Raw genomic sequence first — 26,641 nt, 5'->3', positions numbered from 1 at the left:
AAGCAGAAAAACAACTTAGATCCAACTTCTTTTTTAACCAGTGAGTTTTGTACCTGATTCGTGGCAGTAATTTTAAAACAGAAGCTATAAGGTGTCTGTTGAGGGTGTCTATACCTAGGTGTGCTGTGGATTTATGGTATTTTTCTACCTCTGGATGGTATTGCCAAAGTTAATTTGTGAAAGAGCTCTATTTTATTGGCATTAAGAAAATGAAGGGTTTACATAAAGGAAATTCTCAGAAATAAAACAGAATCTAACCCAAATGAATTTTAGGTTCATATGATCTGGGAAAATATTTGGTATTGAAACTAATTTAAAGTTTGTTGGTTTAATTAACATAGACATGTCTTCAGTTACCCAAATTAAAAATAATGCAGACATACAGCTTTTATTCTCCCTCTGCTTACTAAAGGTAAAATGAGTTCATGTTATCTCTTACAAAATGTGTCAGCAAGAAAAATAGCTTGGGATGATGGCTGACTTTATCTAATGTCTCATGAAGTTTTTGTAGGTAATCTAAACATAATTAAGAGCAAGTGAATTAGATTAAGTAGGATAAAAAGTTTCACTAAGTTAAAGGTTGAATTAAGTTAAATTCACTGAATATCCAGATTATTTCCAAATAAGATAAAATAGGAAAACATTAATTACTAAACATAAGATTTTCCACTTTTTGCTTCTTTTTACAGAGGAATTAAAGATAGCTGGGTCTATTAGTAAACATGTTTTGTGCCATGCTGAGAAATATACCAGGAGAAAGCATGTTTCTAAAAATAATAAAAAGTATTTATAGGGCGCCTGGGTGGCTCAGTTGGTTAAGCAACTGTCTTCAGCTCAGGTCATGATCCTGGAGTCCCGGGATCGAGTCCCACATCGGGCTCCCTGCTGCTTCTCCCTCTGACCCTCTTCCCTCTCGTGCTCTCTATCTCTCATTCTCTCTCTCTCTCAAATAAATAAAATAAAAAATCTTTAAAAAAAAGTATTTATAAATTTGCCAAGCTACACAGTGGTCACAATTGTTTACTTCTTTATTTTCACTAGAAATTAGGTTTTTAAAGATTAAGAATTCTAACACGTGTATCTAAAACGACACCTCTGTATGCAAGGAAAGTAGGATGTGTGTTTTCAATAAAAGAAGGTATAAGGAATGGACATGCTTTTTTGTTGAGGGAAAGGAAAGTAGTTTTGTCCTAAAGGGCGGAAGTTAATTTCAAAATGGAAAAGAGGAAAAACAGGACAAAATTGTAGAAAGTTTGTGAGAAAAAAAAATCTTAATAAAGGAATTCTATGTGTGTTCAAGTTGGATAAGACTGAATTTGCCCCTCCCCCTGCTTGTGCATGCCCATGTGCTCTCTCTCTCTCTCTCAAATAAATAAAATCTTTAAAAAAAGAAATTGTACAACTATTTAATTTTCTATACTTGCCTGCAAAGTCTTTGCCACCATAAATAGATAACTAAGTATTGTTTCACACTGACCTATGATCCTATTTAACCAAGTGTTTTAAAATCTTTTGATATGTTTTACAAGCTTTCCAAAATCAAATTCTAAATGAAATCTTTTTGATCTTGAACTAACTTTGGGATTTTCAAGAGGGTCTCTGAAACATCTAAGACTTGTTCTCTCTCCTTACCAAAAGGAAGATGTTAAACGAATGAAGCATATTTGACATATAAATTAATTTACATATGAAGCATTGTCAAGTAATGTTAAACCTTCTTTATGAATATCCTTGTATGCATATGTTATTAACATAAGGGTTCCAGAAATTATGTAAAATTCCTTAAAAATCTGATATTTAAGCTTTGTCAGTCATATTTCCAGTTATTCTCTTGAAATGTTGTGTTCACAGAAATAACCAGATTTCTTTGTCAATTTCGTTATAATGAACTCTCAACAGATCTTTAACAATGGGCTTTTTTTTTGTTTTAAAGTAAGCCCTATGCCCAAGGTGGGGCTTGAACTCATGACCTCAAGATCAAGAGTCCCACGCTCTACTGACTGAGCCAGCCAGGCGCCCCAACAATGGGAATTTTTAAGTTTTTTGTCATTTACAGGCAATTATTGTTTTACTTTGACACTTTCTTTGCAAAAGCATTCTTATAAAGGTGCTTCATCTTCAAGGAAACTCAAGGATTTTTAACAAGTACAGGTTTCTGACAACCTTTTTTTTTTTAAGATTTTATTTATTTATTTGACAGAGAAAGACAAAGCAAGAGAAGGATCACAAGCAGGGGGAGTGGCAGAGGGAGAAGCAGGCTCCCCGCTGCGTGGGAAGCCCAACGCGGGGCTCGATCCCAGGACTCTGGCAGACACTTAACGGCTGAGTCACCCAGGCACTCCAGTTTCTGATACCTTTAAGATCATAAAACTGAACTGGGAAAGAATTTAAGAAGTTTGGCAAGTAAGAAGTTGGGCAGCCAAACTTCAGGGACTTGAAGCTTGAATACACATCTTACTGCTGAAAAAGGCTCCACCAGGCATCTGGTCCTATGCCAACGTTGGAGACCTCCAAATCAAACTGACTAGGAAGAGAAGTAGCTGACATTGAGGTGGACTACCTCCTCCCACGATGCTGGATCAAGATTTCATACTTTAAACAGGAAGCCCTCTCTTTCTTTCCTTTACTTTACTTTGGCATTGGTCTGGAAAGATAATGCCATCATCCACAGCTCCCAAGCCATTGCTAAGGGGGATAACCTTTCCAACTGCTGTACTTGTGAAGAACTTGTCAAGAACAGTCTGTCCATGATGCTAGCGACACCCTGGTCTACTTCCCTGTCTCTGGTTAACAACCTGAAACACTGGGAAACTTGTGACCGGGCTCTACACAAAGAGAGGGACACAAGAGACAACCAGAATAAAACCACCTGTGTGGTCTATAGACCCTTAAAATTTTACTGGCCTCCATGGCTGTCACCTTTCCAGTTTTGAGCCACAGATTCAAATGGGAATTACCAGGAAACATTCATGACTCAGGATTTGCTTCGTTTGGCAGGGTCCTACTTCCCTGGTTAGGAGAGAGTACAAATGAGGCTCTGGTCAGGAACCTTTCCTTAACTCTTGAAAGTACTACAGAATCTGCTGCTAAGACAACAGCTGCCCAGTGAACATCCTTAGACTCTCTGGCCAAAGTTGTCCAGGATGATAGGATAGCCCTTGATGAACTTTTAGCTGAGCAAAGAGGTGTCTGGGGAGGTTGAAATGCAATTACGTAAGATCACTGCACAAGCCCCTTGGTTTTAAAAAGGTGACTCCATCAGTGGGGTCTTTCTTTGACTTACTTGATTTTGATTGGTTTGAATCTTGGGGAACACAGTTCCAGAGTGCACTCCAGATATTGGGAATTATCCTGCTTATAATAATCATAGTAATCTCCCCGGTGTGCTGTATTCTCTCAAAAGCCTTAAATGCATGTTCGCAGCCATTAACAACCAAGCAAATGATCTCCTTAAGACAGGAATATTAGAAAAGGAACAGGAAGAATGACTACCTCAAGAATCATGAACCCGAAGCTGTAACCTGTGAGTACCATAGAGATTAACCAAAAAATGGCATGGCCTGAGTGGCAGCTATGAGTGGCACTTAAATTTTGGACACATCTCTCAGTTAAGCTGAGAGTCTGATCAAAAGGGCATAAAAGAAGACAAAATAGGCCCCAAATGGAGACACTTATGTTAGGCCCACATCCCCAAACCTAAACTTAATATGAACCTAACTGCTATTTCAAGCTCCCCAGGAACGTAATCTTAATGGGTGGGTCTGGAATTCCCTGGTCAGCAGTAGAGGTGATCAGCCTGATACATCCCTTCCATCTCCCAAATAAAGATGAGACCTTCCTCTTTTTCCTTGTCCCTGCCCGCTTTTGCCAACAAAAGCCTTCCATTTTGTACAGCTCCTCTGAGCTCCTTTCTATTTGCTAGATGGGATGTTGCTTGATTCATGAATCATTGAATAAAGCCTATTAGATCTTCAAATTGATTCGGCTGAATTTTGTTTTTTAACAGTATACACACACACACACACACACAAAATGTTTAAGAAATATACTTCTTAATATATGTATATTTATAAAATATACACATAATGTTTAAAATTATGATAAAATTAACGTTGTGACACAAGTCATATAAATTCTTTAAAAAAAATTGTTGGTAAACAAATAAACCAGAGCCAATGTGCACTTTGCTCATTAAATTAAATTAGATTGCCTTTTGCTCATGAAATTAAATTCTCAATTTAAAATTCTATTCACAAAATAAAATAGTGCCACTGCATATAAAGGATTACATGATGATATAAAATACTGTTCACGAGTTGACAAATTTTGTTTATATGTGTTTTTTAATCTAAGACAATTCTAATCTAGAATTTAATCTGAAAATGAGATACTTATGCATTTTTAACCCTTAAAAAACTGTCCAGTTCGTAGACAAAACTTCCAGAGTTTAAAATAACAAAGCATGCTGTGACCTACCAATTACTATGAATAAAGGATATTTATCAACAATTCCAGTGAGTGAAATGTTCCTTTCACTGGTACCCTGGAGGAGCCATGTTTAAGAAGGAAAAATTATTTATGCCTACAAACAGAACTGTAATGGGCCGTTCCAATATAACACATCACAGTAGTATAAGCAAGCTGCCAGAAAGGTGTTAACTGGTTTTGACTTATCTCCTCTGACTTCCAAGACCGTACCAAAGCTCTGAAAACAGCAGGGGCTTTTGGCTTTGTTTTTCATTATTATTGAGAGTCAATGGCAACAAGAGCTGTGTTGATGGGGTCTTCTGGTGGGAATACTGAGGCTCTACCTTTTCCTGCTGAAAATGAGCTCTCGCCGACTTCCAAGACTAGTGATATCAACAAGTACTTCCATCTTTTCTCCCTCCTTTTACGTGCTTATAGTAATTTAGTGATTTCAATCATTACTACGTTTATTTTGGAATAACAAAATAATGTTAGGAAACTCCTGTCATAATGCATTGCAAAGACAGGTTTTCAGAGGGGAAACGATCTACAGTTAATCAGTTTTGCTACTAACCATAGCTGTCAGTATACTGAAATCAAATTAACTACAGAAATAGCAGGGACAAGGTGGAGTGTGTGGGGGGCAGAGAGCAGGGTTGAGGAAATGAGCACTGAACCAAGACCAGCATCGGCCAGAGGGAAACCTCTTTGCAGTCTGATCATGCAACAAAACATGGAAATTGGTTTTAGTGTTTTTAACTTCAATTAGTCGCATTAATTAATGCTAAAAACAATGTTAACAGTATATTATTTTCATCTAGTTAAATAAAGGATTATACACATTTGAGTAAATTACACAGCATTAAACATTTAAATAACTTGAAATGAAGCCATTACTATCATTCAAACAAGTTTCTACAGCTAAAGGCTGAATGTTAAGTATGAACTGATTTGGCATTACAAGAATATAAATCCTTTATCTTTTTAGTGAGAAGAACAAATGAAGAGATTTGATGATTTCCGACTTGAATAAGTGGTTTGCAGTAGCACAGCGCCCTCCAGTGGTCAGAGGCTCAAAATGCAATTTCCAAGGGTCTAGGTTCACTAGCAAATCTTTCTCAATCTTGAATGGTGATAATAAAACATTAGCTCCTTGGGTGCCTGGGTGGCTCAGTTGGTTAAGCGACTGCCTTCGGCTCAGGTCATGATCCTGGAGTCCCTGGATCGAGTCCCGCATCAGGCTCCCTGCTTGACAGGGAGTCTGCTTCTCCCTTGACCCTCCCCCCTCTCATGTGTGCACTCTCTCTCTTTCTCTCAAAAAAATAAAATCTTAAAAAAAAAGTAAAACGTTAGCTCCTTTTATTATTATTTTTTAATACAATGGCTTATCTCAGCACATATTTTCTTTTCTTTTCTTTAAAGATTTTATTTATTTATTTGACAGAGAGACACAGTGAGAGAAGGAACACAAGCAGGGAGAGTGGGAGAGGGAGAAGCAGGCTTCCCGCCGAGCAAGGAGCCCGATGTGGGACTCGATCCCAGGACCCTGGGATCATGACCTGAGCCGAAGCCAGACACTTAACGACTGAGCCACCCAGGCACCCCTCAGCACATATTTTCAATATCAGACCATCTTTCCATTGCCAATTTCCCTCACCGAATTTAAAGTTTTTTACTCAAATCTAAATTGCTCCAAAGAAATGTTCTGGAGAGTGGCACTGTTGGTTGAACATCCAATTCCTGATTTCAGCTCAGGTCATGATCTCAGGGTCATGGGATTCAGCCCTGTGTGGGGCTCCGGGCTCAGCGGGGAGTCTGCTTGAAATTCTCTCTCTCCCTCTGTCCCTCCCTCTGCTCACGTGCACTCTCTCTCTAATATAAATAAATAAATCTTGGAAGGAAGGAAGGAAGAAGGAAGGAAGGAAGAAAGGAAGGAAGGAAGGAAAAGAAAGAAAAAAAATCAAAGTAAAATAAAACCAAACCGTACACAGACAGACACAGTTGTGACAATGAGTGAATTATTTCCTAAGCCTAGAAAAACAGCTGGGATGTCAGCACTACAGTGGTATTAACAATTTTTTGTGTGTTAAAATCTAAACTAGAGTGAGATTATAAAAATCATGAAACTGTTCTATAATACGAGTACAAAGAGCAACTTCAAAACTACAGAAATGTCTTTTACTCATTTTTTTCTATATGTGAACATTTGTTTTTAAATAACAGTATAAAAGACTTATCATATGTACATTATTTTTTCATTATCACAACTCCTATTAAAAGGGATCCAAAGTTAGAGCTCCAAATATTATTCTCAAGAGGTGGGGAAAGACATCTACCCTTAAAGGCTAGCAAAAGGCCAACCTATGATACTTCTATTCTTGAAAATATATTAATTTCTCATATGAAAAGGGATCATAATTCTAATTATAGTAACAAGTGAAAATAGAATTAAGGGATTATAATATTCTCAGTGTTCTACTCTATAAACTTGAAGGTATGGAAAGCATTGCCCCAGACCTTATAGCAAATAGTTACTAGGCAGAGTAAAGTAATTATTTTCCAAAGAATAATAATAACCTGATTTTTTTTTCTTCTGCCTACCCCGCACCCAGAAAAGTTTAAACATGTTTTTGAAAGGTTCATTCAATTCATTGGAATCAAAAAAGCAACTCTATAGTGTAAAGAGAAATGGCTTTGAGTTTGGATTTTGACTCCACCGCCACAGAGCAACTTAGGTAAATAACATCTCTGTGCCTCAGTTTCTTCATCTATGAAATGGAGATAATTATTCTCATCTCATGGGAACATTGTGAGGATTCTACGTACTGATGTAAGTAAAATACTCAGCCCAGTGCCTGCACTCACACAGGAGATCCTCAAAGAATGCTGGTTTTCTTATACCCAGCGTTACCACGGAAAGAATGCAAAAGACCTATCCTCCCCCCAAGGAGGACTGGAACCAGAGTAAGAAGAGATAGAGGCACTTGGATAAATCAATAAAACCCACTTATAATTGCATCTGTGAAAATTCTGTCCTGGGTGCCTGGGTGGCTCAGTTGGTTAAGCGACTGCCTTCGGCTCAGGTCATGGTCCTGGAGTCCCGGGATCGAGTCCCGCATCGGGCTCCCTGCTCGGCGGGGAGTCTGCTTCTCCCTCTGACCCTCTTGCTCTCGTGCTTTCTATCTCTCATTCTCTCTCTGAAATAAATAAATAAATTCTTTAAAAAAAAAAAAAAAAGAAAATTCTGTCCTACCATCACCCATGAGAAGGCCCAAAGATGATCTGGAAGCAAAACCACTTAATTCAGGGAGGGGCGGGGAGGCAAGGGAGCAGAACTAGCATGTGTTCTGTGTCTGCTATCATTGCCCCGAGTCTTCCTATATGCTATCTTCCACTTAAGGCACTGCAAATGTCTATGCAGTGATGGGGATCAGTGGTGCCGGATGACTCTCGTCCAAGGAAGGCTGCAGGGCCGGGCCCAACTGCCTGGCAGGTACAGCTGGGGGTGGCCAGGAGAGCAAAGAGGAGGGGCAGTAATAGAGACCTGGGGGGACGGTGCCTGAGAGCCGTGGGTGTGCTCATGAATAAGAATGTTTTACTTTTCCCATCTTAATTACTTTCATCTGTTTTTCTCTTTATTAAGTAAAGCAGTGAGGTGGTGGGAAATGGCACGGGAGTCATATCAAAATCTTTTCTGGGGAAGATGGGCACATGTGTGTGTAGTCTGAACATGCACTTTCGGAATTATAATAACATGGACTATAGTCGCAAAGCAGGCTCTCTGCCCTGTGTGACCATGAAAACAGAGCAGTTGCACAGGCTGGGCTCTGTCACTAGCAAGAAGAGGAAAAATGCTTGCACCAAGCAAGCAGACCCCACTTTCACACTGATCTCACGTGGTGGAAGTAAAAAAGGCATCGTTCCAAGACTGTCATTCTTTTGCCTTGATTCTTTTGTCGCAATTCTTAATTTTTTTTAAAGTATTTATTTATTTATTTATTTGACAGAGAGAGAGAGAGAGAGAGAGAGAGAGAACACAAGCAGGGGGAGTGGCAGACAGAGGGAGAAGTGGCCTCCCGTGGAGCAGGGAGCCCAATGCGGGGCTCAATCCCAGGACCCCGGGATCATGACCTGAGCTGAAGGCAGATGCTTAACCGATTGAGCCACCCAGGTGCCCTGCAATTCTTACTTTTTAATGGATATTTTAAATAACATTAAAGGAGGCATAAGATTTCTGGGGTGCCTGGGTGGCACAGTCGGTTGGGCCTCCGACTCTTGATTTCAGCTCAGGTCATGATCGAGCCCCACATCGGGCTCCATCAGGCTCTGCACTCAGCGTGGAGTCTGCTTAAGTTTCTCTCTCCCTCTGCCCACCTGCCCCCTTACCCTGTGCTTTCTCTCTCTCAAAAATAAATAAATCTTGGGGTGCCTGGGTGGCTCAGTCGGTTAAGTATCTGCCTTTGGCTCAGGTCATGATCCCAAGCTCCTAGGATCGAGCCCCACATCGGGCTCCCTGCTCCAGCGGAAGCCTGCTTCTCCTCTCCCACTCCCCCTGCTTGTGTTCCTGCTCTCGCTTTCTCTCTGTCAAATAAATAAATAAAATCTTTAAAAAAAATCTTTAAAAAAATAAATAAAAGAGGTGTTAAGACTTCTATATTTATCAAAAAGGGCATGAGTTTTAAAATGTGGAGAAACTTTTTTTCTAGAAGATGCTAATCAGCTTCAGGAGAATGAGAGGGTAAAAGGGAGAAAGGGCTCAAGGGACAACTTTTAAAATTCAGTCTTTAGGCTAATGGTCATGCCAATTAAAATGCAAATGGTAAGGTTTCTAGCTTTTGCCAGCTTGCCAAGTACCCTGATGACTTACTAGCAGCAAGGGCCATTATGCCTTCTCTTATTGTTTCCCGGTCCTACAAAAGACCCTAAAAGCAAGAAATGCCAGATTCCAAAGTGGGTCTAGTGACACAGACACAGACACACACAAACCAAGATCCACCTTGAGGGTGGTAACTTTCAACCAGTGCAGCAAAGGTACCGCATGTTCCCCCCGCCCCCATCCACACGGGAAATACCTTTTTCTCAAAAGGGAAAGCTCACAATACAGAGCTAGGACCATCTAGTGAGCACATGACAGATGGGTCTGGATGCATAAGGTAAAAGACGGAATTGGTTTTGGTGACTCTCTGAATATTCATAGAATCTATAAAAGTCCAATCCTTTTAAGATGCAGTCTGTTAGGAATGAATATGCAACTGCACCAAATAAAAACACTGTACTTCTCAAAATGTACACATGGAGAGAACTTCTCCCAACTTCCCATTGCTGTCACATATAATTTCTGGATGAAGAAGTATTATCTGAACTTTATATTGATCTGTGATTTATATTCTCTAAGGTAGGTCCAAGAATATGCTTTCCTTTTTTTTTTCCTTCAAATTACACTCCCTCTTTTATCATTTCACTCATCACCAAAGATGCCATGTTCAGTAAGATGTCTCCTAAGTATAGCGTCAGAACTGGCTAGCTCTTTCAAATGAGCAGGATTCCTGGACCCCACACATGGAAGCAGAGTGGGGTCCCATTCTTCAAGTTTCCCAGTTCATTATATGGGAAGAAAGAGGGAGAGAAGGGGGGTGGAGAGGAGAGAGTAAGGGAGAGGAAGAGAATCAAGTATTCAGTAAGGAAGAACTTTCATTGAAAGAGATGACTACTCCTTACAACTAGACCTCTTACAATGAAAATCATCATGTACTAGAAGATTTCTAAACCTTGTTGCTACAAAACTCCCGCCAACTAGGTGAGCAGCCATTACAACAAGCAAAGGCTTCATTCAGATCTGCCTATTCTCTCAAATCCCAGGCAGGGCTCAAGGTATTTTTTCCAAGTCTTACTTAAACAAGCTTGGCTAGAGCCAAACTGCAAGCAAACTACCAAGGTGGCAACAGCCAGGTTTACAGAAAGAGGCATTCAACGAGAATAATGTAGGTTAGGTATGCTGAAAACAAACAGATTTAAGGCTGAGGTGTCCCTTGGTCTTAACACTGCTATATTTGAGTTTTGTCAGCTTTACAAAACACTTTACTTTCATATTAATAAAAATCTTTAGTAAGGTCAACATTTGGGAGAGTCCCAACAAAGCATCAGAGACAGAAATCTGATCATTGATAAAAATGGTTTACTGAATGAATTTGGCTGTCTAAGGCCATATCTAAAACCAAATTCCACCTCTCCCAGTGTTTTCCACGGTGAGGGTTTTCCAGGGCTCGTGTGAGGTATCAAGGACCACACTCACCACACCAGAACTAGTCTGTCATCCACAGTCCATATTCATCCATAGTCCATATATATATATATATGTTAACATAAGCCGAATTTCTGTCATTATTTAGAGGCGCACATATATTTCAAAACATGTATGGTTCTATTTTGTTCTGTGATCTTGTACTGAAAAAATACAGAGCAGAAAGTAAACCTGAAAGGGTCGGAAGGGGCACGTTGGCTTTTAAATGCTTTGGCATACATCCCTCCTGTCCGGAGCCCACTGGCCTGAGCTAGTCACACAGCCCGAGCCTGACCGCGACCAAGGCTGGGTCACCTAAGGGACATGGGAAACAGTTGATGGGCACCACTGCTTCTCCGTGCCACCCAGCTTTTAAATTCTTTGATTCTAAAAATCAAGAGGCCCCCTCCCCATCATCCCTCTTGCAAGCTTCACTCTCCATCAGAAGGATACATGTGCATCATGTCCTTTGGTAATTTTCCCCTATTATTGATATTGGGCCAGTCCTCAGTTCCATGTTGATTTTCTCACAAAATTACATCTGAAATGGATGGGGCCCTAAGGACGTTAAATTCCACACAACAAGAACCTGTACAATCAAGTTAAATCCCCACACGGTTTTCTCCACCCCAATTATGTACCATATTTTATTTTAAAAAAAAGTACACAAAACACATTAATGAATGATCCAGCACATCTGGAATCTTAAACAATGCCTGTCAGCAATGGCTGGAGGTTCAGCTTCTACACTTGGCCTTCTGCCGAGTCTGTTTTCTGTCAGCTTTCTTATTTTCTTTTTAATTTTGCTAAGTGAATGCTATTTTGACAAGGGGTTAAGCAATACACAAAAAGCAGAGAAAAAATATTAACAAATGAAGCACTCTGGTCTCATCCTCTTCAGCACACTGTGCCAAGTCCTGCCCATGCCCCGCTGCAGGCTCCGAGAGCACTGTGCCCGGGGACCGCCTGCTCTGCATGCAGCACACAGATCACTTTGACTGTGATCACACGCATTTATCTTTATTTTTAAAATCTCCTCATTGTTGCCAATGGCACTTGAACATTATTATTACTAATCCAGCTACTCCTAATAATAGTGTTTAAGTAACTTGTCATCTTGGGAACTTTATAGACAATAGCTAATTAATTGTCAAGCATTTAATGTAACAGGATTCTAATCTCCAACCTCTGAAGCAGGGTATTTATTTGTTATAATGGCAAAACTTTTGTTTGAATTGCTTATTTATGCAATATATATTTTCTATCACCTCAATTCTAATTTTTATACCCACTTTGTAAGTAAAATAAAGAATCACATGCTGCAAGACACAGACAGTACACTTCACAACAGTAATGAATCTCTTGTGACTTCTTTTATTCACACTACAATAGATTCTATATTACCAAGCAGAGAAAAACAAAACACCACAGATTATTTCCCTTGTTTGCAAGACAGGCTCACAGTATTCTGGTAGGAGCAGGAACTTGAAGGTGCAGCGCGCGTGTCTTAGGCGTACGAGTAAATACAATATTCTGTTGACATCTTGTTCCTGCTTTCAACCAACCAGGTATGTTACATATGAACTGTCAGAACAGCTAAATAAGTTTCCTGTCTAAATGTGCCCACATTCTTTCCAGAGACCTCATCTTAAGCTGAGGCTCCCTATCTTAGCTGAACACTGTGGCAACCATTTCTTAACTTGCAACAGTCATTTCAAATCAGTTTTTTAAAGGTATAAAGGTATAAATACCACCGCCTTTATCTGGTAACCTTCTCCTTGCACACACCATACATACTTTCCATGTGACAATGCAAATGGTCTGGATCCTGCAGAAAACAGAAAGGTGTCAAAGAAAGAGAGATAGAATCCCTTTCTTGGGCCCTTAATGAGGTCTCCAGAGCCAAAGGCAAACCAATAACAAATTGTACTTTCCACATATTGGAAAAAAAAAAAAGGAAAAAGGCAAAGGGGGGGTGAGCTTGTCATCTGAAATTAATTGAACTTAGCCATGCCAAGAAAACACTGGTAATAAACCCTCCCCATCTAAATTAAGGGTTTTATACCATGAAAAAAAAATAAAAATTTATGGCAGTAATTTCATCTGGGTTTTTCAAGAAGTGCTTGCTGATTTTCTTGTACTCAGTAGAAAAATCCCCAAGGAGCAATGCAGACTGCAATAAGGCAGCCTTCTAAAAAGATACCATTTAATTTCTCACTCCTCCCCTTGCACTATTACCACACTTCTACTTTTCTCTAACTCAATATTAACTCTCTCAATACAATCCTCTCGCACAAGCTCTCAGCGATATATCTCACAGGGCAGGGTAACCACGCTCACTCTGCCCGTGCCCATCCCCTGCTCTTGGCAAGAGACGTGCAAGTGAAGAGAACCAGTGGCACCCCAAACCACACGTGTGTATCTGTCTTCAGCTTTCCTTTATGACACCAGTCATCTTCAGTGAAGACACCAAAAGTCATAATGGCTTCCAAACAACTCCAGAACAACTCTATCACTCAACACCTTTAATGCTGGGGACGAGAACTGATGAACGATTTCAGCGGGGGTGGGGGGGTGGGGGAGGGGGAGAAAACCATGCACGGAGCCATGGTTCCCACCCTGTGGACGACAGGTGGTGGGGGCAGGCACCATTGTGTGCAAGGGCTTGGCAAATCCCCGTGGACCCAAGCACTGCCTGTCAACCAGCTGGATCGTGTATCAAGACAGACATGGCATTCGTTTTCTCATGTCTACAGACAATGCTGTGAAGCTTACAATAGGAATTTATTAAAAAGACGTAACTACATTCATAGTAGCTTTTTGTCATCATCTCAGTGAATGGACACCATAGGTAAAATGGCTAATTTACAATCCTAAAGTATTTTTCCCACTGATGAAGACAGGGAACGGCTGATGTGAGTGTTAGAATATTCAATGCTTTACATTCAGGCACATGTAGGCATTCAATATTTGTTCACCTCAGGTGTGAGCACATTGTCTGTCCCCCATTTTGTATCTATTTTTTCTCTGATTCCGGCACCCGACAGTCTACCTCATCAATCATCCCATCTGTTGGTTGTGCCCACGACAGTACCAGTTCACAAGCTATGGTTTGGCGACTCCTACGGTCTCAGAACCTATCAAGAGGCCTATGAGGTCAAACCTTCTTAATTCTAAGAAGTTATTTGCCTTCCCCGTACGTACGGTTGAGCTTTCCACAGACTACGTGATCTGCAAAATCACAACAGACTGAATGAGAAACAGGTAGGAGAATCCAGAGCCCTTCTATTTATTGTAAGAGATATTAAGGAGATTTGCAAGGCCACTCTCCTCACTAAATTTATTTTGTTTTGGCAAATATATAGCTATTTTTCATTAAAAATATTATTTATGTTGACATGTAATGGGTTTATCACTGCATTTTTAAAATTAATTAATAAATAAATATTGATAGATATACCCCACATAAACAAAAGCTCTCTGAGGTCCTTAATAATTTTTAAGAGTATGAAGGACTCCTGGGAATGCAAGTTTTGAGAACGACTGTTATAGAGATAGCAACATTCTGGTGTCAGCGCAGAGCATGGTTTCTGTTCTCAGGGAAACTGCAGATCCTTAGAGGTACACAAGCAGATGCTAGGCACTCACCTGTGGGTATGTTGAAGAGGGGATTCAAGTGTTGCACTGGAGGGCTGGGCCAGCTGCTCTCCATGGTCCCTTCTCATTCTAGAATTCTAAATTTTGGAGAGGAAACCTAAAGAAGCTTCCTTCCAAAGTCATGGCTACTGACATGGCATATGAATAATACTTAATGTACCTTCATTTTCCTACCCACAAAACAATATGAGCATGTTAATGGGTAAATTAATATTTTTCCATGGCTGTATGGTCTTCATGTCCGTACAATATTTCCAACGTTTTGGAAGCAAGGTGACTTTTTTTATTTTGCTTATTGGGTTCTTTTTATAAGATAAGCTCTCTCTTTCATGTTCAGCCACCCAAAGCTTTCAAATCACACAGCACAGTACCATTCACTCAGAAGAATATGGACATTCACTCCATTCTCAAAAATTGTCCTTATGGTCAAAGAGTAAGGTCAACAGCAAGGCAAACAAAGATTCTGTTGACAGGAATTCTGCAGGCAAATAAATTCATGCCAAGCCTGTGGAAACGAGTGGGATGCCTTCATCTTCTACACTGGTCTTGCTCTTGCATGGCAAGGAAATAGGATGGCTCACCTTTAATGAGCACACTGTGCCCAGAGAAACCAGGAAGTTGTTTAGAATATATGCTGTCAGATCAATGAAGGAAAAGAACTGTTAGAAAATAAAATGACTATACTTGTGTAATTCAATTCGATTCAATAAACACTAACTGGGCGCCTGCTATGTTCCAGTCATTATTCTAGGTGATCAGGGAGAGAAGATAAATGAGACATAAGCCCCACTATCGAGGAGCTCACACTGGAAAAGGGAAAACAGGTAAATCACTGTAACACAATGTGATGAGTGATATAAAAGTAGGCGTTTAACACTATGGAAACACAGATGAGAAAGCAATTCATTCAGTCTTGTGGGAACGGAGTAAAACACATTACATATGTAAAGGGAAGGGCGAGAGGGAGAAGTTTATGCCTAACTCATAATCTCCAATCTCAGTGGAGCATTCATCATCCCCTGATGATCCCTTCCACGTCTCACTTCCATTCCTCCATTCTCCACAGCTGCCAATTCAAATCTCCTCCATTCCTCTCAATCTCCTATGCAATCCCCTACAGCCCTACCCTCAGGAGCTGCTCTTGCCACCTTCTGCAGAGATGAGAGAGAGGCATCAGCTTCTGGCTACCCAACCCACACCCAGGCCTGCTGCCCCTCTACAAGGAGGCCAAGGCTAATCTCTCCCCGAAGACCACAGCTCACCTAATCTCCCTTCTCAGGAACCTCTGCTCTCCACCCTGTCCCTCCGCATCCTCCCCTCCCTCCTGATGCCTTATCACCAGCATGGAAACATGCTTCCCCCGAAGCCCTCACAAGAGGTGACTCTTTGTTTCTTTCAATGTCCCATGAGTCCCAGGGCCAGGAGGGAGAGGAGGCAACTACCCTTGTTCCCCATCACTACCCTGCACCTTCTTCTTCCCCTTCTGCCTACTCTTTCAAAGCTCAAGGCCACCCCCCCGCCCCCGGCCCCAGACTGTCACAGTTATCTGCCAACCTCACACTCACTTCACCAACTGGGAAGCTCTACTCCTGGCTCACTGCCCCTCCACTCCCACTCCTGTCACCACCTGTCAACAGAATGGACACTATGCAAATAGTATCTCAGCCCATCATGTCCTCAGTATCCTTTAGGGATCCCTCTTCCTGTATTCCTCAGTGACCCAAATTCACAGGCAACTCCTTGACTTTATCAACAGAAATCAAACCTGAGCCAAAGTTCTAAATTCAAACACCCCATGTTCCAACACCCCTTCCCATCCTTCCCATGCACGTGCTTTTGCATCTTCACTGCTAAAAATTCTCTTGTGCACAGACCCTGTCACAATCTCACAACTCCTTTCTGTCCCTTCTTTGTTGAGCTGAGATGGTATGGTCCATGAGTAATCATTCCCTTGCAGCATACCCCTACTTCCCTTGTCCCTCTCTCTTCACCAGACTTGCCTGGCAAACTCCAGCACTAGATGACCCCGAGTATCCATTTCCTCTGAGCACAAACCCAAGGGACAGCATACAGCTAGAGAGAAACCACACGGTCAGACTTCATTTGAATCCAGCATGGCCCAGCAATCTTACTAGACACCTTCTCAACTTTCTAGTAACCATTTCATATTTTGAGCCTTCCAGGTTCCTCCTTTTCAAACCTGATTATTCCGTATCTCATTTCACCGAGACTATAAAATTTCCTCATCCACCAAAATGGTAAAACTATGGACATCTCAAACCTTCTTTTCTCCCCCATTACAATGGAGAAGGTGTCCCTTTTCCCACCAAAGCCCTGTCCCTTCACACATACTTGACAACCCATCTCCTCTTATCTATTCAAGAACTTTGCACCTTCGCGTAGATCTCCTCTCCCCTGTATCCTCAAGCGCTCATAAATTGCTGGTGAAATGTGAATTTTTTCAGCTTTTTAGGAGAGTAATGAGCAATACCAGCTACAATTACATAAAATGCATATATATGTCCTTCAACCCAGTAATCCCATCCCTAGAATCTACACAAATAAGTTCACCAGTGTGTAAGGATACACACACACACACACACACACACTCGCACGAGAGGCGAGGTGGGTGGAGGGAAGAATGTTTATAGTAGCCTTATTTTCAACTGCAAAAATGAAAATAAAGCAAATGCTCGCTGATAATAAAAGGCTGAATAAGCTACAGTAGAATCACACTACGGACCATCACATAGCCCTTGAAAGAATGATTAGATTCTAAGAGATCTAGTGTGATTGGTCTAATTCTACTTCCTCACTTGCTTTCTTTCACTCATTCTGTCCCCGCCATAACACTGAATATGCTTTTGCCATGGTAACCATTCCTCTACGTGAGGCCAAATGCATTGTCACTTTTCTGACCATATTAGAACCATTCAAGAGTCGCATATTCCCTTCATTCCTGAAACACCCCTCTCTCAGCTTCCGCTGTACTCTGAGTTTCCTCCTACTGCATTAGCTGCTTTCTCAATTGTCTTTGCAAGCTCTGTCTCTCTTTCTGACTTTTGAATGCTAGCATTCCTCAGGCCTTGGTCCTGAATCCTCTTCTCAAGTGATCCTGTCCATTCTCACGGCCTGAAACACATTTATGTATCAACAAACTTTAAATCTCTACCATAGACCAAACCTCTCCTCTAACCTCCACATATCTACATTTGAGTGCTGAGCTAAAATCTCTTATGTAATTGAATTTTAGCATGTATAAAATAGGAACGCTTAATTCTGCATGTTCTCCCAGCCCCAACCCACACTGAAAATCTGGCCCCCTCTCAGTTTCTTCCCCCTCAGTAAACAGTGTCACCATTTATACAGGCACTAACCAGACACTGAAGTGCTCCCTCTTCCCTGTCCCTCGACCCCTCAGACAATCATCAGCTAAATACATCTTGCTAGGCATCCTCTTTTCTCTACCTCCACCTTAATCTAACTAACTACTAACTGATTTCCCTGCTTCTCTTCTTGCCCTACCTCCATTTGTAACCCATTCTTCACACAAGAGCCATTGTGACTTTTTTAGAACTTAAATCAGTTTGTGTCATTCTAGTTCTTCCAATGGCTTCCCACTGCTCTGGAATAAAACATAAACTAATACATGTGTACATGACCTAACTCACACTACTCTCCCCAGCTCACCTCACTGTGGCCATGGAAACCTTCTGTTCCTGCTGTTTCTAGAACACACCAAGCTCCTTCCCATCCTCCCTGAATGAAACACACTTGCCTGGGCTCTTTATACCCTTTCTCCATCTCATTGTTCAGATTTCAGTTTAAAAGGACACCTCCCCTAACAGGCATTTCCTGACCACACTATCTTAAGTAGGTCCTCTCATTCTCAGCCATAACAGCCTTCATAGTGCTTCTGATTATTTTTATGTTTGTTATTCAGCTACTAAGAAATTATTCTACTAGAATTACGATCCATGAGAACCAGGATCTCTTCTTAGCATAGAACACAGAGTCTACACACAGAGGGTCTTCAATGATCCATCACCCCAGGGGACTGGAGGGTGGCAACAACAGAATGATCAGATTTCTCCCATCGCGACATTCTCCTTCAACCCTTCTGTCTCCAGTTGCCACCATCCGTCCTCTTTCTGCTGTCCCAAACCTCTTGAAAAAATTGTCTATTCACGATTATTTTCCAGTTTTATTGAGATATAATTTACATATAACAGTGTACTAGCTTAAGGTGTTTACAACATGATGGGTTTGATATTACTCATGATTATTTTACCTTAGACCATTCAACCCACTTCTCTCTATGCTATGCAACCGTTCTTCCTTCTGATAGAACATTCCTATTGTTAAAGCAAATGGGGATTTTTTTTTTCTTTACTAACCTCTTTATGACATTAACCCTGTGGGTCACACCTTCATTCTTAAAAAGTTTTCTTTCCTTATATGACAACTCACCCTCTTGATGTTCCTCTTACCTTCACCATTCCTTCTCAATAACTAAGGCTCTCCCTTTTCTCCTCCTTTCCTAAAATGTTGGTGCTCCTAAGCATTTTAACCCATGAGAACTCTCTCTATATACACACTGAATCAATCATCTCATGCACCCATGTAGTTTCAGTTACTATTGATATGAAAATATTTCCCAAATATTTAGCTCAGATCCTATTCCCATGCTTCAGACCACTTGCCTAAATACCCAGGTGACACCTCTACTTAGATGTCCAACTGGCACCTCAAACTCAGGATGTTTAAACTGAACTCATCACTTCCCTTCACCAAATCTGCCCCTCTGTGTTCTTATCTTCCATCCATCCCATGAGCCCAAGTCAAGAACCTAGTCTTTGATACATTGATGTCTCTCACTCCCACCTCCAACAACACATTTAAAATTAACGAAGGTCAGTATATCCTATCAACTAAATACTTTTTTTTTGTAGGTGATTTACTTTTTTTTTTTAAACTAAGCATTTCTTTAAATTGTCCACTGCTCTACATCTCTACTATTTAAATGCAAGCCACTGACATTTCTTGCCTAGAAATTTGCAAAAGTCTTCCAATTTTGTTCTAATCTCCCTCTCTTATTCAATTGTCTTCAGGATCAAATTCAAACTTCTTAACCTGGCTGACAAAGCTCGGAATGACCTGGACCCTGTTTGCCTCTCCAGTCTCATCTCTCACTATTCCTTGTCTCTTCCCCTTTTCGGCTCCAACCACGACAAACTACTGATTTCCCAAGCTCTCTCTTCTTGCACTCCCCACGTGTTATTCCCGAAAGCCCAAAAAAGGCTTTTGCCTTCTATTCTGCATCCCTCCACCAACCCTGATCTTCCAAGACCAGGCTAGGTGATCCTCCTTTGAACTCACTGACTATCCTGTAGCCCCAATTCAGAGAACTGTAATTGCCTATTAACTCATCAGTAATACTACCTACCCATCTCTGAACCACTGAATCAGAATCTCCAGGGTAGGGACCCCAGCATCTGTGTTTTTTAGAGGCTTACATATATTGCTAATGCACAGCCAGGGTTGAGAGTAACTGCTGTACCCTCCCAGAGGACAAGGAGCATGACGTTTTTGGTTGTAACCCAATACCAGCAGAGTGCTGCCGCATCCAAGTTACTCAATAAATAGGTGGCAAAGGAAAGAAGGGAACAGGCAGTGAGTGGAAAGAAGGGAAGGGAAGGGAAGGGCAGGGAAAGGGAAGGGAGGAGGAGGCAAGGGATGAATTTAAAATAATCCTCAAGAACAGGTTTGAATGTTCTGTCACACATGCATAATAGGACATATTATGAATCCAATCTTTAAGAATAAAATTTCTCTTCTGCTTTCAGTGTTACTCAGTTTTTCTTTGCTACAGTTAAACTATATTCTCTTTGCATCGACTATAAGTAAAGCATGGCAGCTAAGGTAGGTTAGGCCTAAAAGGTTCAGTACAAATCAGCTTTCACATCTATAATGCTGCATGCTCCGCCTTCTTGACCTTATAAATGCTGGCTAGACAGGCACAATGCGCAGAAAAATGCCAGCCATTTGAGCGCCTGTACTCTCCTCAAAATGCAGAGCGAGAACTGAAATAAAGCAGTGGAGTGGGTTAAATGGTTTCGAACCTTTCTGAGAGAGCAATAATATACAGTGCTTTAGTAGCAAGCATGCATAAAACATAATAAAATGGCACAGAATTAACACTTCTCAAAAGAAAAATCTAATAAAACCCTGTATTTGGGGAAGAGCCATTGCACAAACAGGGCAGGAACATCTTTATATCTCCCTTGTTGCTCTGAGCGCAGCAGCCTCAGTGCCTGGTGTATATTTGTTGAATGAATGCCTGATGAATGATGAATGAATATGGTTCTTAAAGGATTACTCACATTTTCCTCCCCTGATCAAAGAGGCAGCTACTCTTAGCCTCATGTTTCATAAAAAAAAAAAAAAAAATTATCAAGTGCCTAAAGCAGCTGGTAATGTGCCAGTACACAGCATTCCAGCAGAACTGCATGCACTTGGCTTTTGCACGTCAGGGCTTATCATACAAATGGGGTTGGCGCCATTGTCTCCCAACACCAGCCCCACCAGCCGAACGTGCACAGCATGCAGTCTGGTGTGCCCCCAGAAGGCCACATTCTTTCAGGACACCATGACTTTTCACATATACTCTTCCCTCTGCCCAAAATAACCTTCCCTCCTGGGAAAATCCAACTCATCCTTGAAGACCTAGATAAACATTATTTTCTTTATGACACATTTTCTGAATTCCCCAGAAATAAATTAATCACTTCCGCCTCTGTGTTCTTCTTCCACAGTATTTTGTAAATACCTTCAGTGTATTTGAATCCCATTTGAATTATGGTGATTAACTACATATTCATTATGCACAATTCAAAGCATGAAGGGAAGCCATCAACTTTTTTCACACGGATCTGGAAAATTTTTACATGGAAGAGTAAAAGATTTGCCTGAATAGATGACAGGAAGGACACAAGGTACGATTCTGGGAAAGACTAAACCTCAGATATGTGCAAGTAGAGGAAAAGTAAATGGAATGGTGGTGTAAGGCTCTCTTCAAAGCTCGGAGTGGGGATACTGAGCTGGATCCACAGAGCAATGAAAAAACTACCACTAAATTTAAATTGAAGGAAAGGGATGGTATGGTTCACATCACCCGCCTAATCACAGAGTGCCCGTGGAATGTGTGCACACCAAACACCATATGGTGACTATCAGTTAGGTGCCATCAACTGAGATGACCCACATAAAACTCACTCTTCCAATAAACTGTGAGCTGTTTAAGAATAGGGATGTGGGCTCACTGTCTCTGTCTCTCCAGTGCCAAGCAAAAGGTGGGAGTTTGCTTACTGAACTGAAATGAATTCTTCTTTAGAACAACTTTACATAACACGCTCTGCAAAACTGTTACCAGCTTCTATAACAGAGCAGATGTGGGATGTAAACTACATAGCCTGACCCTTTCTTAAAAAACAAAACAAACAAACAAAAATACCAAAACAATCCTTTTAGAGGCGGTAATCAACAGTTCAATAAATTTTAGGAAATACCTTCATTACCCTTAAAGAAGTGAGCTTTTAACTATGAAGGGGTAGATTTTAAATGAACCCAGTTCATTATAAACTGTTCTTTATATTAATGTTTTTTTTGCTATATAAATATGTTTAACTACTATACCGATAGAATTTAAACTAACCACTATACCGTATACACATATTTAACTATTACAGTGATACACTATACTATACTATATCGGTTGAGACTTAAGTATTTCCATGTAGCCTAATGCTAAAGTTTATGATACATGTAATGTGAAGATAACAAGGTTATAAAATATGTCTAATCTAAAAACACCAGAATTGACAAAGATATAACAAAGATCCAGTCAAAAAGCAGTGTTTTTTTGACTGGGTTGGACCATACACTCCAAGTATAAACCCCAAGGAATTCATGGCATCCTACCCTTAACCCAATGCCTAACAACCTTATTAAAGCCCAGGGAACCTTGGGGTTTATTTGGCTTATAGAATTTTTCTTATGAGGTTGATTTAATAAAAGCATGTTTTAAGACGTGCTCCTATTGTGCTTTAAAAGTCTCAGGATGCTTTCAACTGCCCTGATGTAAATGAAAGAGAAAAAATGCTCTGTGGGCTGATATTAAAATCAAATTAAGAGTACTGCTCATGAAAATGAACCGAAGGAATGACTCTGCTTGGAGAGAAGAGACTCATATGAAGACACACACACACATACATGTCTACTTATGGCCATTCTCACAGACTACTATTGACTATAAAACCGTGGTAGATAAGCAGAAGTACAATACTGTCGACTAGACACAGGCAGGTGGTGATTTTGGTTTTGTGGGGAGGAGGCAGGGGAGGGTTGTCCGTAGCACATCAGCGCCACAGCGTGCTCATTCAGATGATATTTTTATTTTCGAAGGCTTAGGAACATATCCCAGGTTCTGAAACACAGTATATGAGCCTTGACTGTAGAAACAAATTGCCAGCTGTCTCATAAAGGACAACCTCATTTAAGAAGGCAAATGCCAGCACAGAACAAAAGTAAATAAAGATGGCTACATATGCTCTAGTTTCCAAGCTGGAAAGTGACAGTGGTGAGAGAGGCAGAACAGGGAGACGATGATGAAACGTGAGGAAGAACAGGAAGAACCTACCTGACTATTCAAGCAGTTTAGCAATACAATGGGGCAATCATCCCGTTGAAATTGCTGGTGTGGGGACGCCTGGGTGGCTTAGATGGTTAAGCGTCTGCCTTCCACTCAGGTCATGATCCCAGGGTCCTGGGATTGAACCCCACATCGGGCTCCCTGCTCAGTGGGAAGCCTGCTTCTCCCTCTCCCGCTCCCCCTGCTTGTGTTCCTGCTCTCGCTGTGTCTCTCTCTGTCAAATAAATAAGTAAATAAAATCTTAAAAAAAAAAAAATCACCGGTGTGAAGATTCAGATCCTGAGATTTTAAGGCTAAAGAAATCACGGGATCCAACCACGTCACCCCTGCAGCCTGCTACCCTACAAGGCCGCATAAAACTCCAATGAAGAGTGCTCTCTAAGCTGCGGTGCCCATAGAAGCACATGGTAGCGCTCTTGTTCCTAATATGGGTCTATTCTTCTTTTAGTTGTAAATTTATCAAAAGTCTCACTTCCTTCTGCAATTTTTCATTTCTGATACAGAGTTGTAGTTGTTAATATTATTATTATTCTACATTTTACTTCCTTGAGAACCTTCAAAAGGCATGCGCTACCCAAAGGGACTTTCCTGTAGGTGTTAAGCATGAACAGACTACATAGTTTATATGAACATGAAGCATGAACATGACCAGGGACCACCTCATTTCCATCCATTGAATGTCATGTATACCTATCCAAAGTCTCACATGTCCTGGAAGCCCCCATATCTTCACAGAACCAACCACTCATTAAAGGTTACGGCAGAAAGGGAAAAGGGAATGGCTGGCCTTTCGAGACAAAGAAGGAGGGCTTGGTGATGTGCTTTCAGTGAGTGGAATAAAAGAAAAAGGTTTAAAGGGTTAAAGGGAGAGCATGAAGAGAAGCTTAAATGTCTGATTTCACCACCCACCTTAAAAGGGCTACTTCATCCAACTAAACTAAAATAGACCACCACTAGCTATTAGAGAACCACCTAACAAAGAAAGACTTTCTACAAATGACCTCTGGTTACCCTTCAACACTGCAGCCCTTCCAAACAAACTGGCACCAGAGCAAATGTAGCCAAGAAGAACCTAACATTTATATTTTATGGTTTCATTTCAATTTTTTGTATAATTTTTAGTAGATCTACTTATGTGGATATAATTTAATTCTAAAGTATTTGGGAAATACATTTAGTCCAGTTGTGCCTGAAAAAAGGAAAGAAAAAGTAATTTTCTAGTTTTACAGATGCTTCCAGAATTCTGTCTGAAGATGGATTAATCTACAGTTACTCAGCTGCAGAATATTACTTCTATTTCACAGACTTTGTATATGAACTATTAAATCCATTAGATCGATAGCAATTCCTCCCACCTACTCTTAAAGAGCTGATTTAATGAGAACATCATTTTCTTATTCAAGGCTTTCTTTCTTAAGGGAACACAATCCTATGTGAACAGAGTCAACATTTCCTCTTACATCATGACAACTTCATATAAACAGAGCCCGTGGCAGGGCAATGAGGCAAAATGTTGGGTGCTAAATGAGCAAATTTGTTTACAAGACACCATTATGGAATCTGAGCTTAAAACGGGACTTACAATCAGAGAAAGATAAGTATCATATGATCTCACTGATATGAGGATTTTGAGAAACAAGACAGAGGATCATAGGGGAAGGGAGCGAAAAATGAAACAAGACGAAACCAGAGAGGGAGAGAAACCATAAGAGACTGTTAATCTCAGGAAACAAACCGAGGGCTGCTGGAGTGGTGGGGGGTGGGAGGGACGGGGTGGCTGAGTGATGGACACTGGGGAGGATATGTGCTATGGTGAGCGCTGTGAATTGTGTAAGACTGATGAATCACAGACCTGTACCCCTGAAACAAATAATACATTTGTTTTAATTAACATATGTTAATTAAAATTAAAAAAAAAACTGGACTTAACTTACAAAGGTTAAGATACAAGAACATCAACATTAACTATTTTCTTTCTCAAAAAACTCTCAAATGACATAGGCACTAAGTGGCATCACAAAATAGAGAAAGGAAGTGTTATTTTCATACTATTAAGCATAGAACTGTTCACCATTAAGTATTTCAATATTCTCTCTCTCCACTTCTACAACTAAAAGATAAGAGTGGAAAGAAATTTACCCTTTTGTTTTCTCTGGACCTGCATATTAATAGAGATGACAGGGATATGTCTGTTGTTCTTGGTTTAGACAATATAAGCAGTGGGGACCTCAAGATATAGCCATCAGCTGCTAAGCTCTCTCCCCTTTGAACCTTTATACATGAAAAGCATAGAATAAATCATAAAATACTACTTAATGCACCAAAAATTAAAAATGGAGACAGAGGGTGGATCAATGTGCATTGTCTCACAAATATAGTTTCAAAGATAATTGGTAATGTTCTCTTTTTCCAAAGAAGTGAGGGTTAAATATAGTCACTCTGCACAGAGACTGATGATCTTCAGGATGTGTAAATTATACATTACAGTTACATAACAGACTAAATCACAGTCATCAACAAAAGAACATTTGGCACAATTCTTGAATTTTTATGATTCTAGCTCATAAGTAGAACTTCAAAAAGGAGAAAATATCTCACCTAAAATCAGCCCTCCAAGAAGCCTCATGCTTCATGGCTGGTAACAAGTGTCTAAGGTGAACAGAAGAGAAAGGCAAACATCTTCACTGGACTAGAAAATGGGGCGGGGGGATGATTTTATTTTCAAGATTATCTTAAATCAAGTAAGTAACAGTCATTCCATGAATTTTTTAAAATAGGAAGAGGGTCCACTCACCAGATACACATAGAACTGTGTTTTAATGCTAATACACCTAATGTGATGTTATATCCCTAGGGTAAGTGTAGACATAAAGCCTGGTGGAAAACAACACAAATCCTTTCAGAACACTTTCCAAAATCTGGATAGCACAGATCAAAGGCTGGCAAAGGATTCGCAAGCTTTCAATGCGGCGTCCGGGGCTACGTGGCCTCCCAGTGTCCTGCCAGGGCCACCACCCACTGTAGGCAATTCAGAAGGGGTCAAGAGCACTTGGCTAGAGACATGCTGAGAATGTCCAACTGCTCTGCCTTAGTTCTTATGACGACACAGAAGCAGGAAGTCTCCTCGGGCTTATTAGATGCACCCAATTAACATTCATCTCTGACAAGCTCATCCTTTAATCTCCCACACAAAAACAGCTACCATCACTCTGTAATACCTATTAAGCAGACATAGTGATCTGAGTAAAGTACACTAATGGAAAAAAACAAAGAGATCTTTGCCCAAGAAAATGGAAGAAACATATGAAGAATGAAAAAACCAAACCAACCAGGAAAAGACATTCTTCCCTTTATTCTATCAGATTGTGCCTCTTCTGTCACCAATTCAATACAATTTTCTCTCTGCACCCTGAATAAAAAGCAAAAATTGCTCTCTGAAAAGAAGGTGGCCTTGTAAGAACTTTCAGAATTCAAAGCCAATACTTAGAGGATTTCCAAGTGTCTAGAGTTCCAAAGAGTCCATCAAT

General features: G+C 40.6%; 1 protein-coding gene across 7 annotated transcripts in view; it reads right to left on the bottom strand.

The window, feature by feature from the left end:
- Positions 1 to 26,641, bottom strand: part of BTBD9 (BTB domain containing 9) — a 437,181-nt gene that overhangs the window by 295,032 nt on the left and 115,508 nt on the right. The window lies entirely within an intron of this gene.

This window comes from Zalophus californianus, chromosome 7, assembly GCF_009762305.2.
Source record: "Zalophus californianus isolate mZalCal1 chromosome 7, mZalCal1.pri.v2, whole genome shotgun sequence".
NCBI lineage: Eukaryota > Metazoa > Chordata > Mammalia > Carnivora > Otariidae > Zalophus > Zalophus californianus.
Note: the sequence above shows the minus strand (reverse complement) of the source record. Positions and strands in the feature narration are given on the sequence as shown.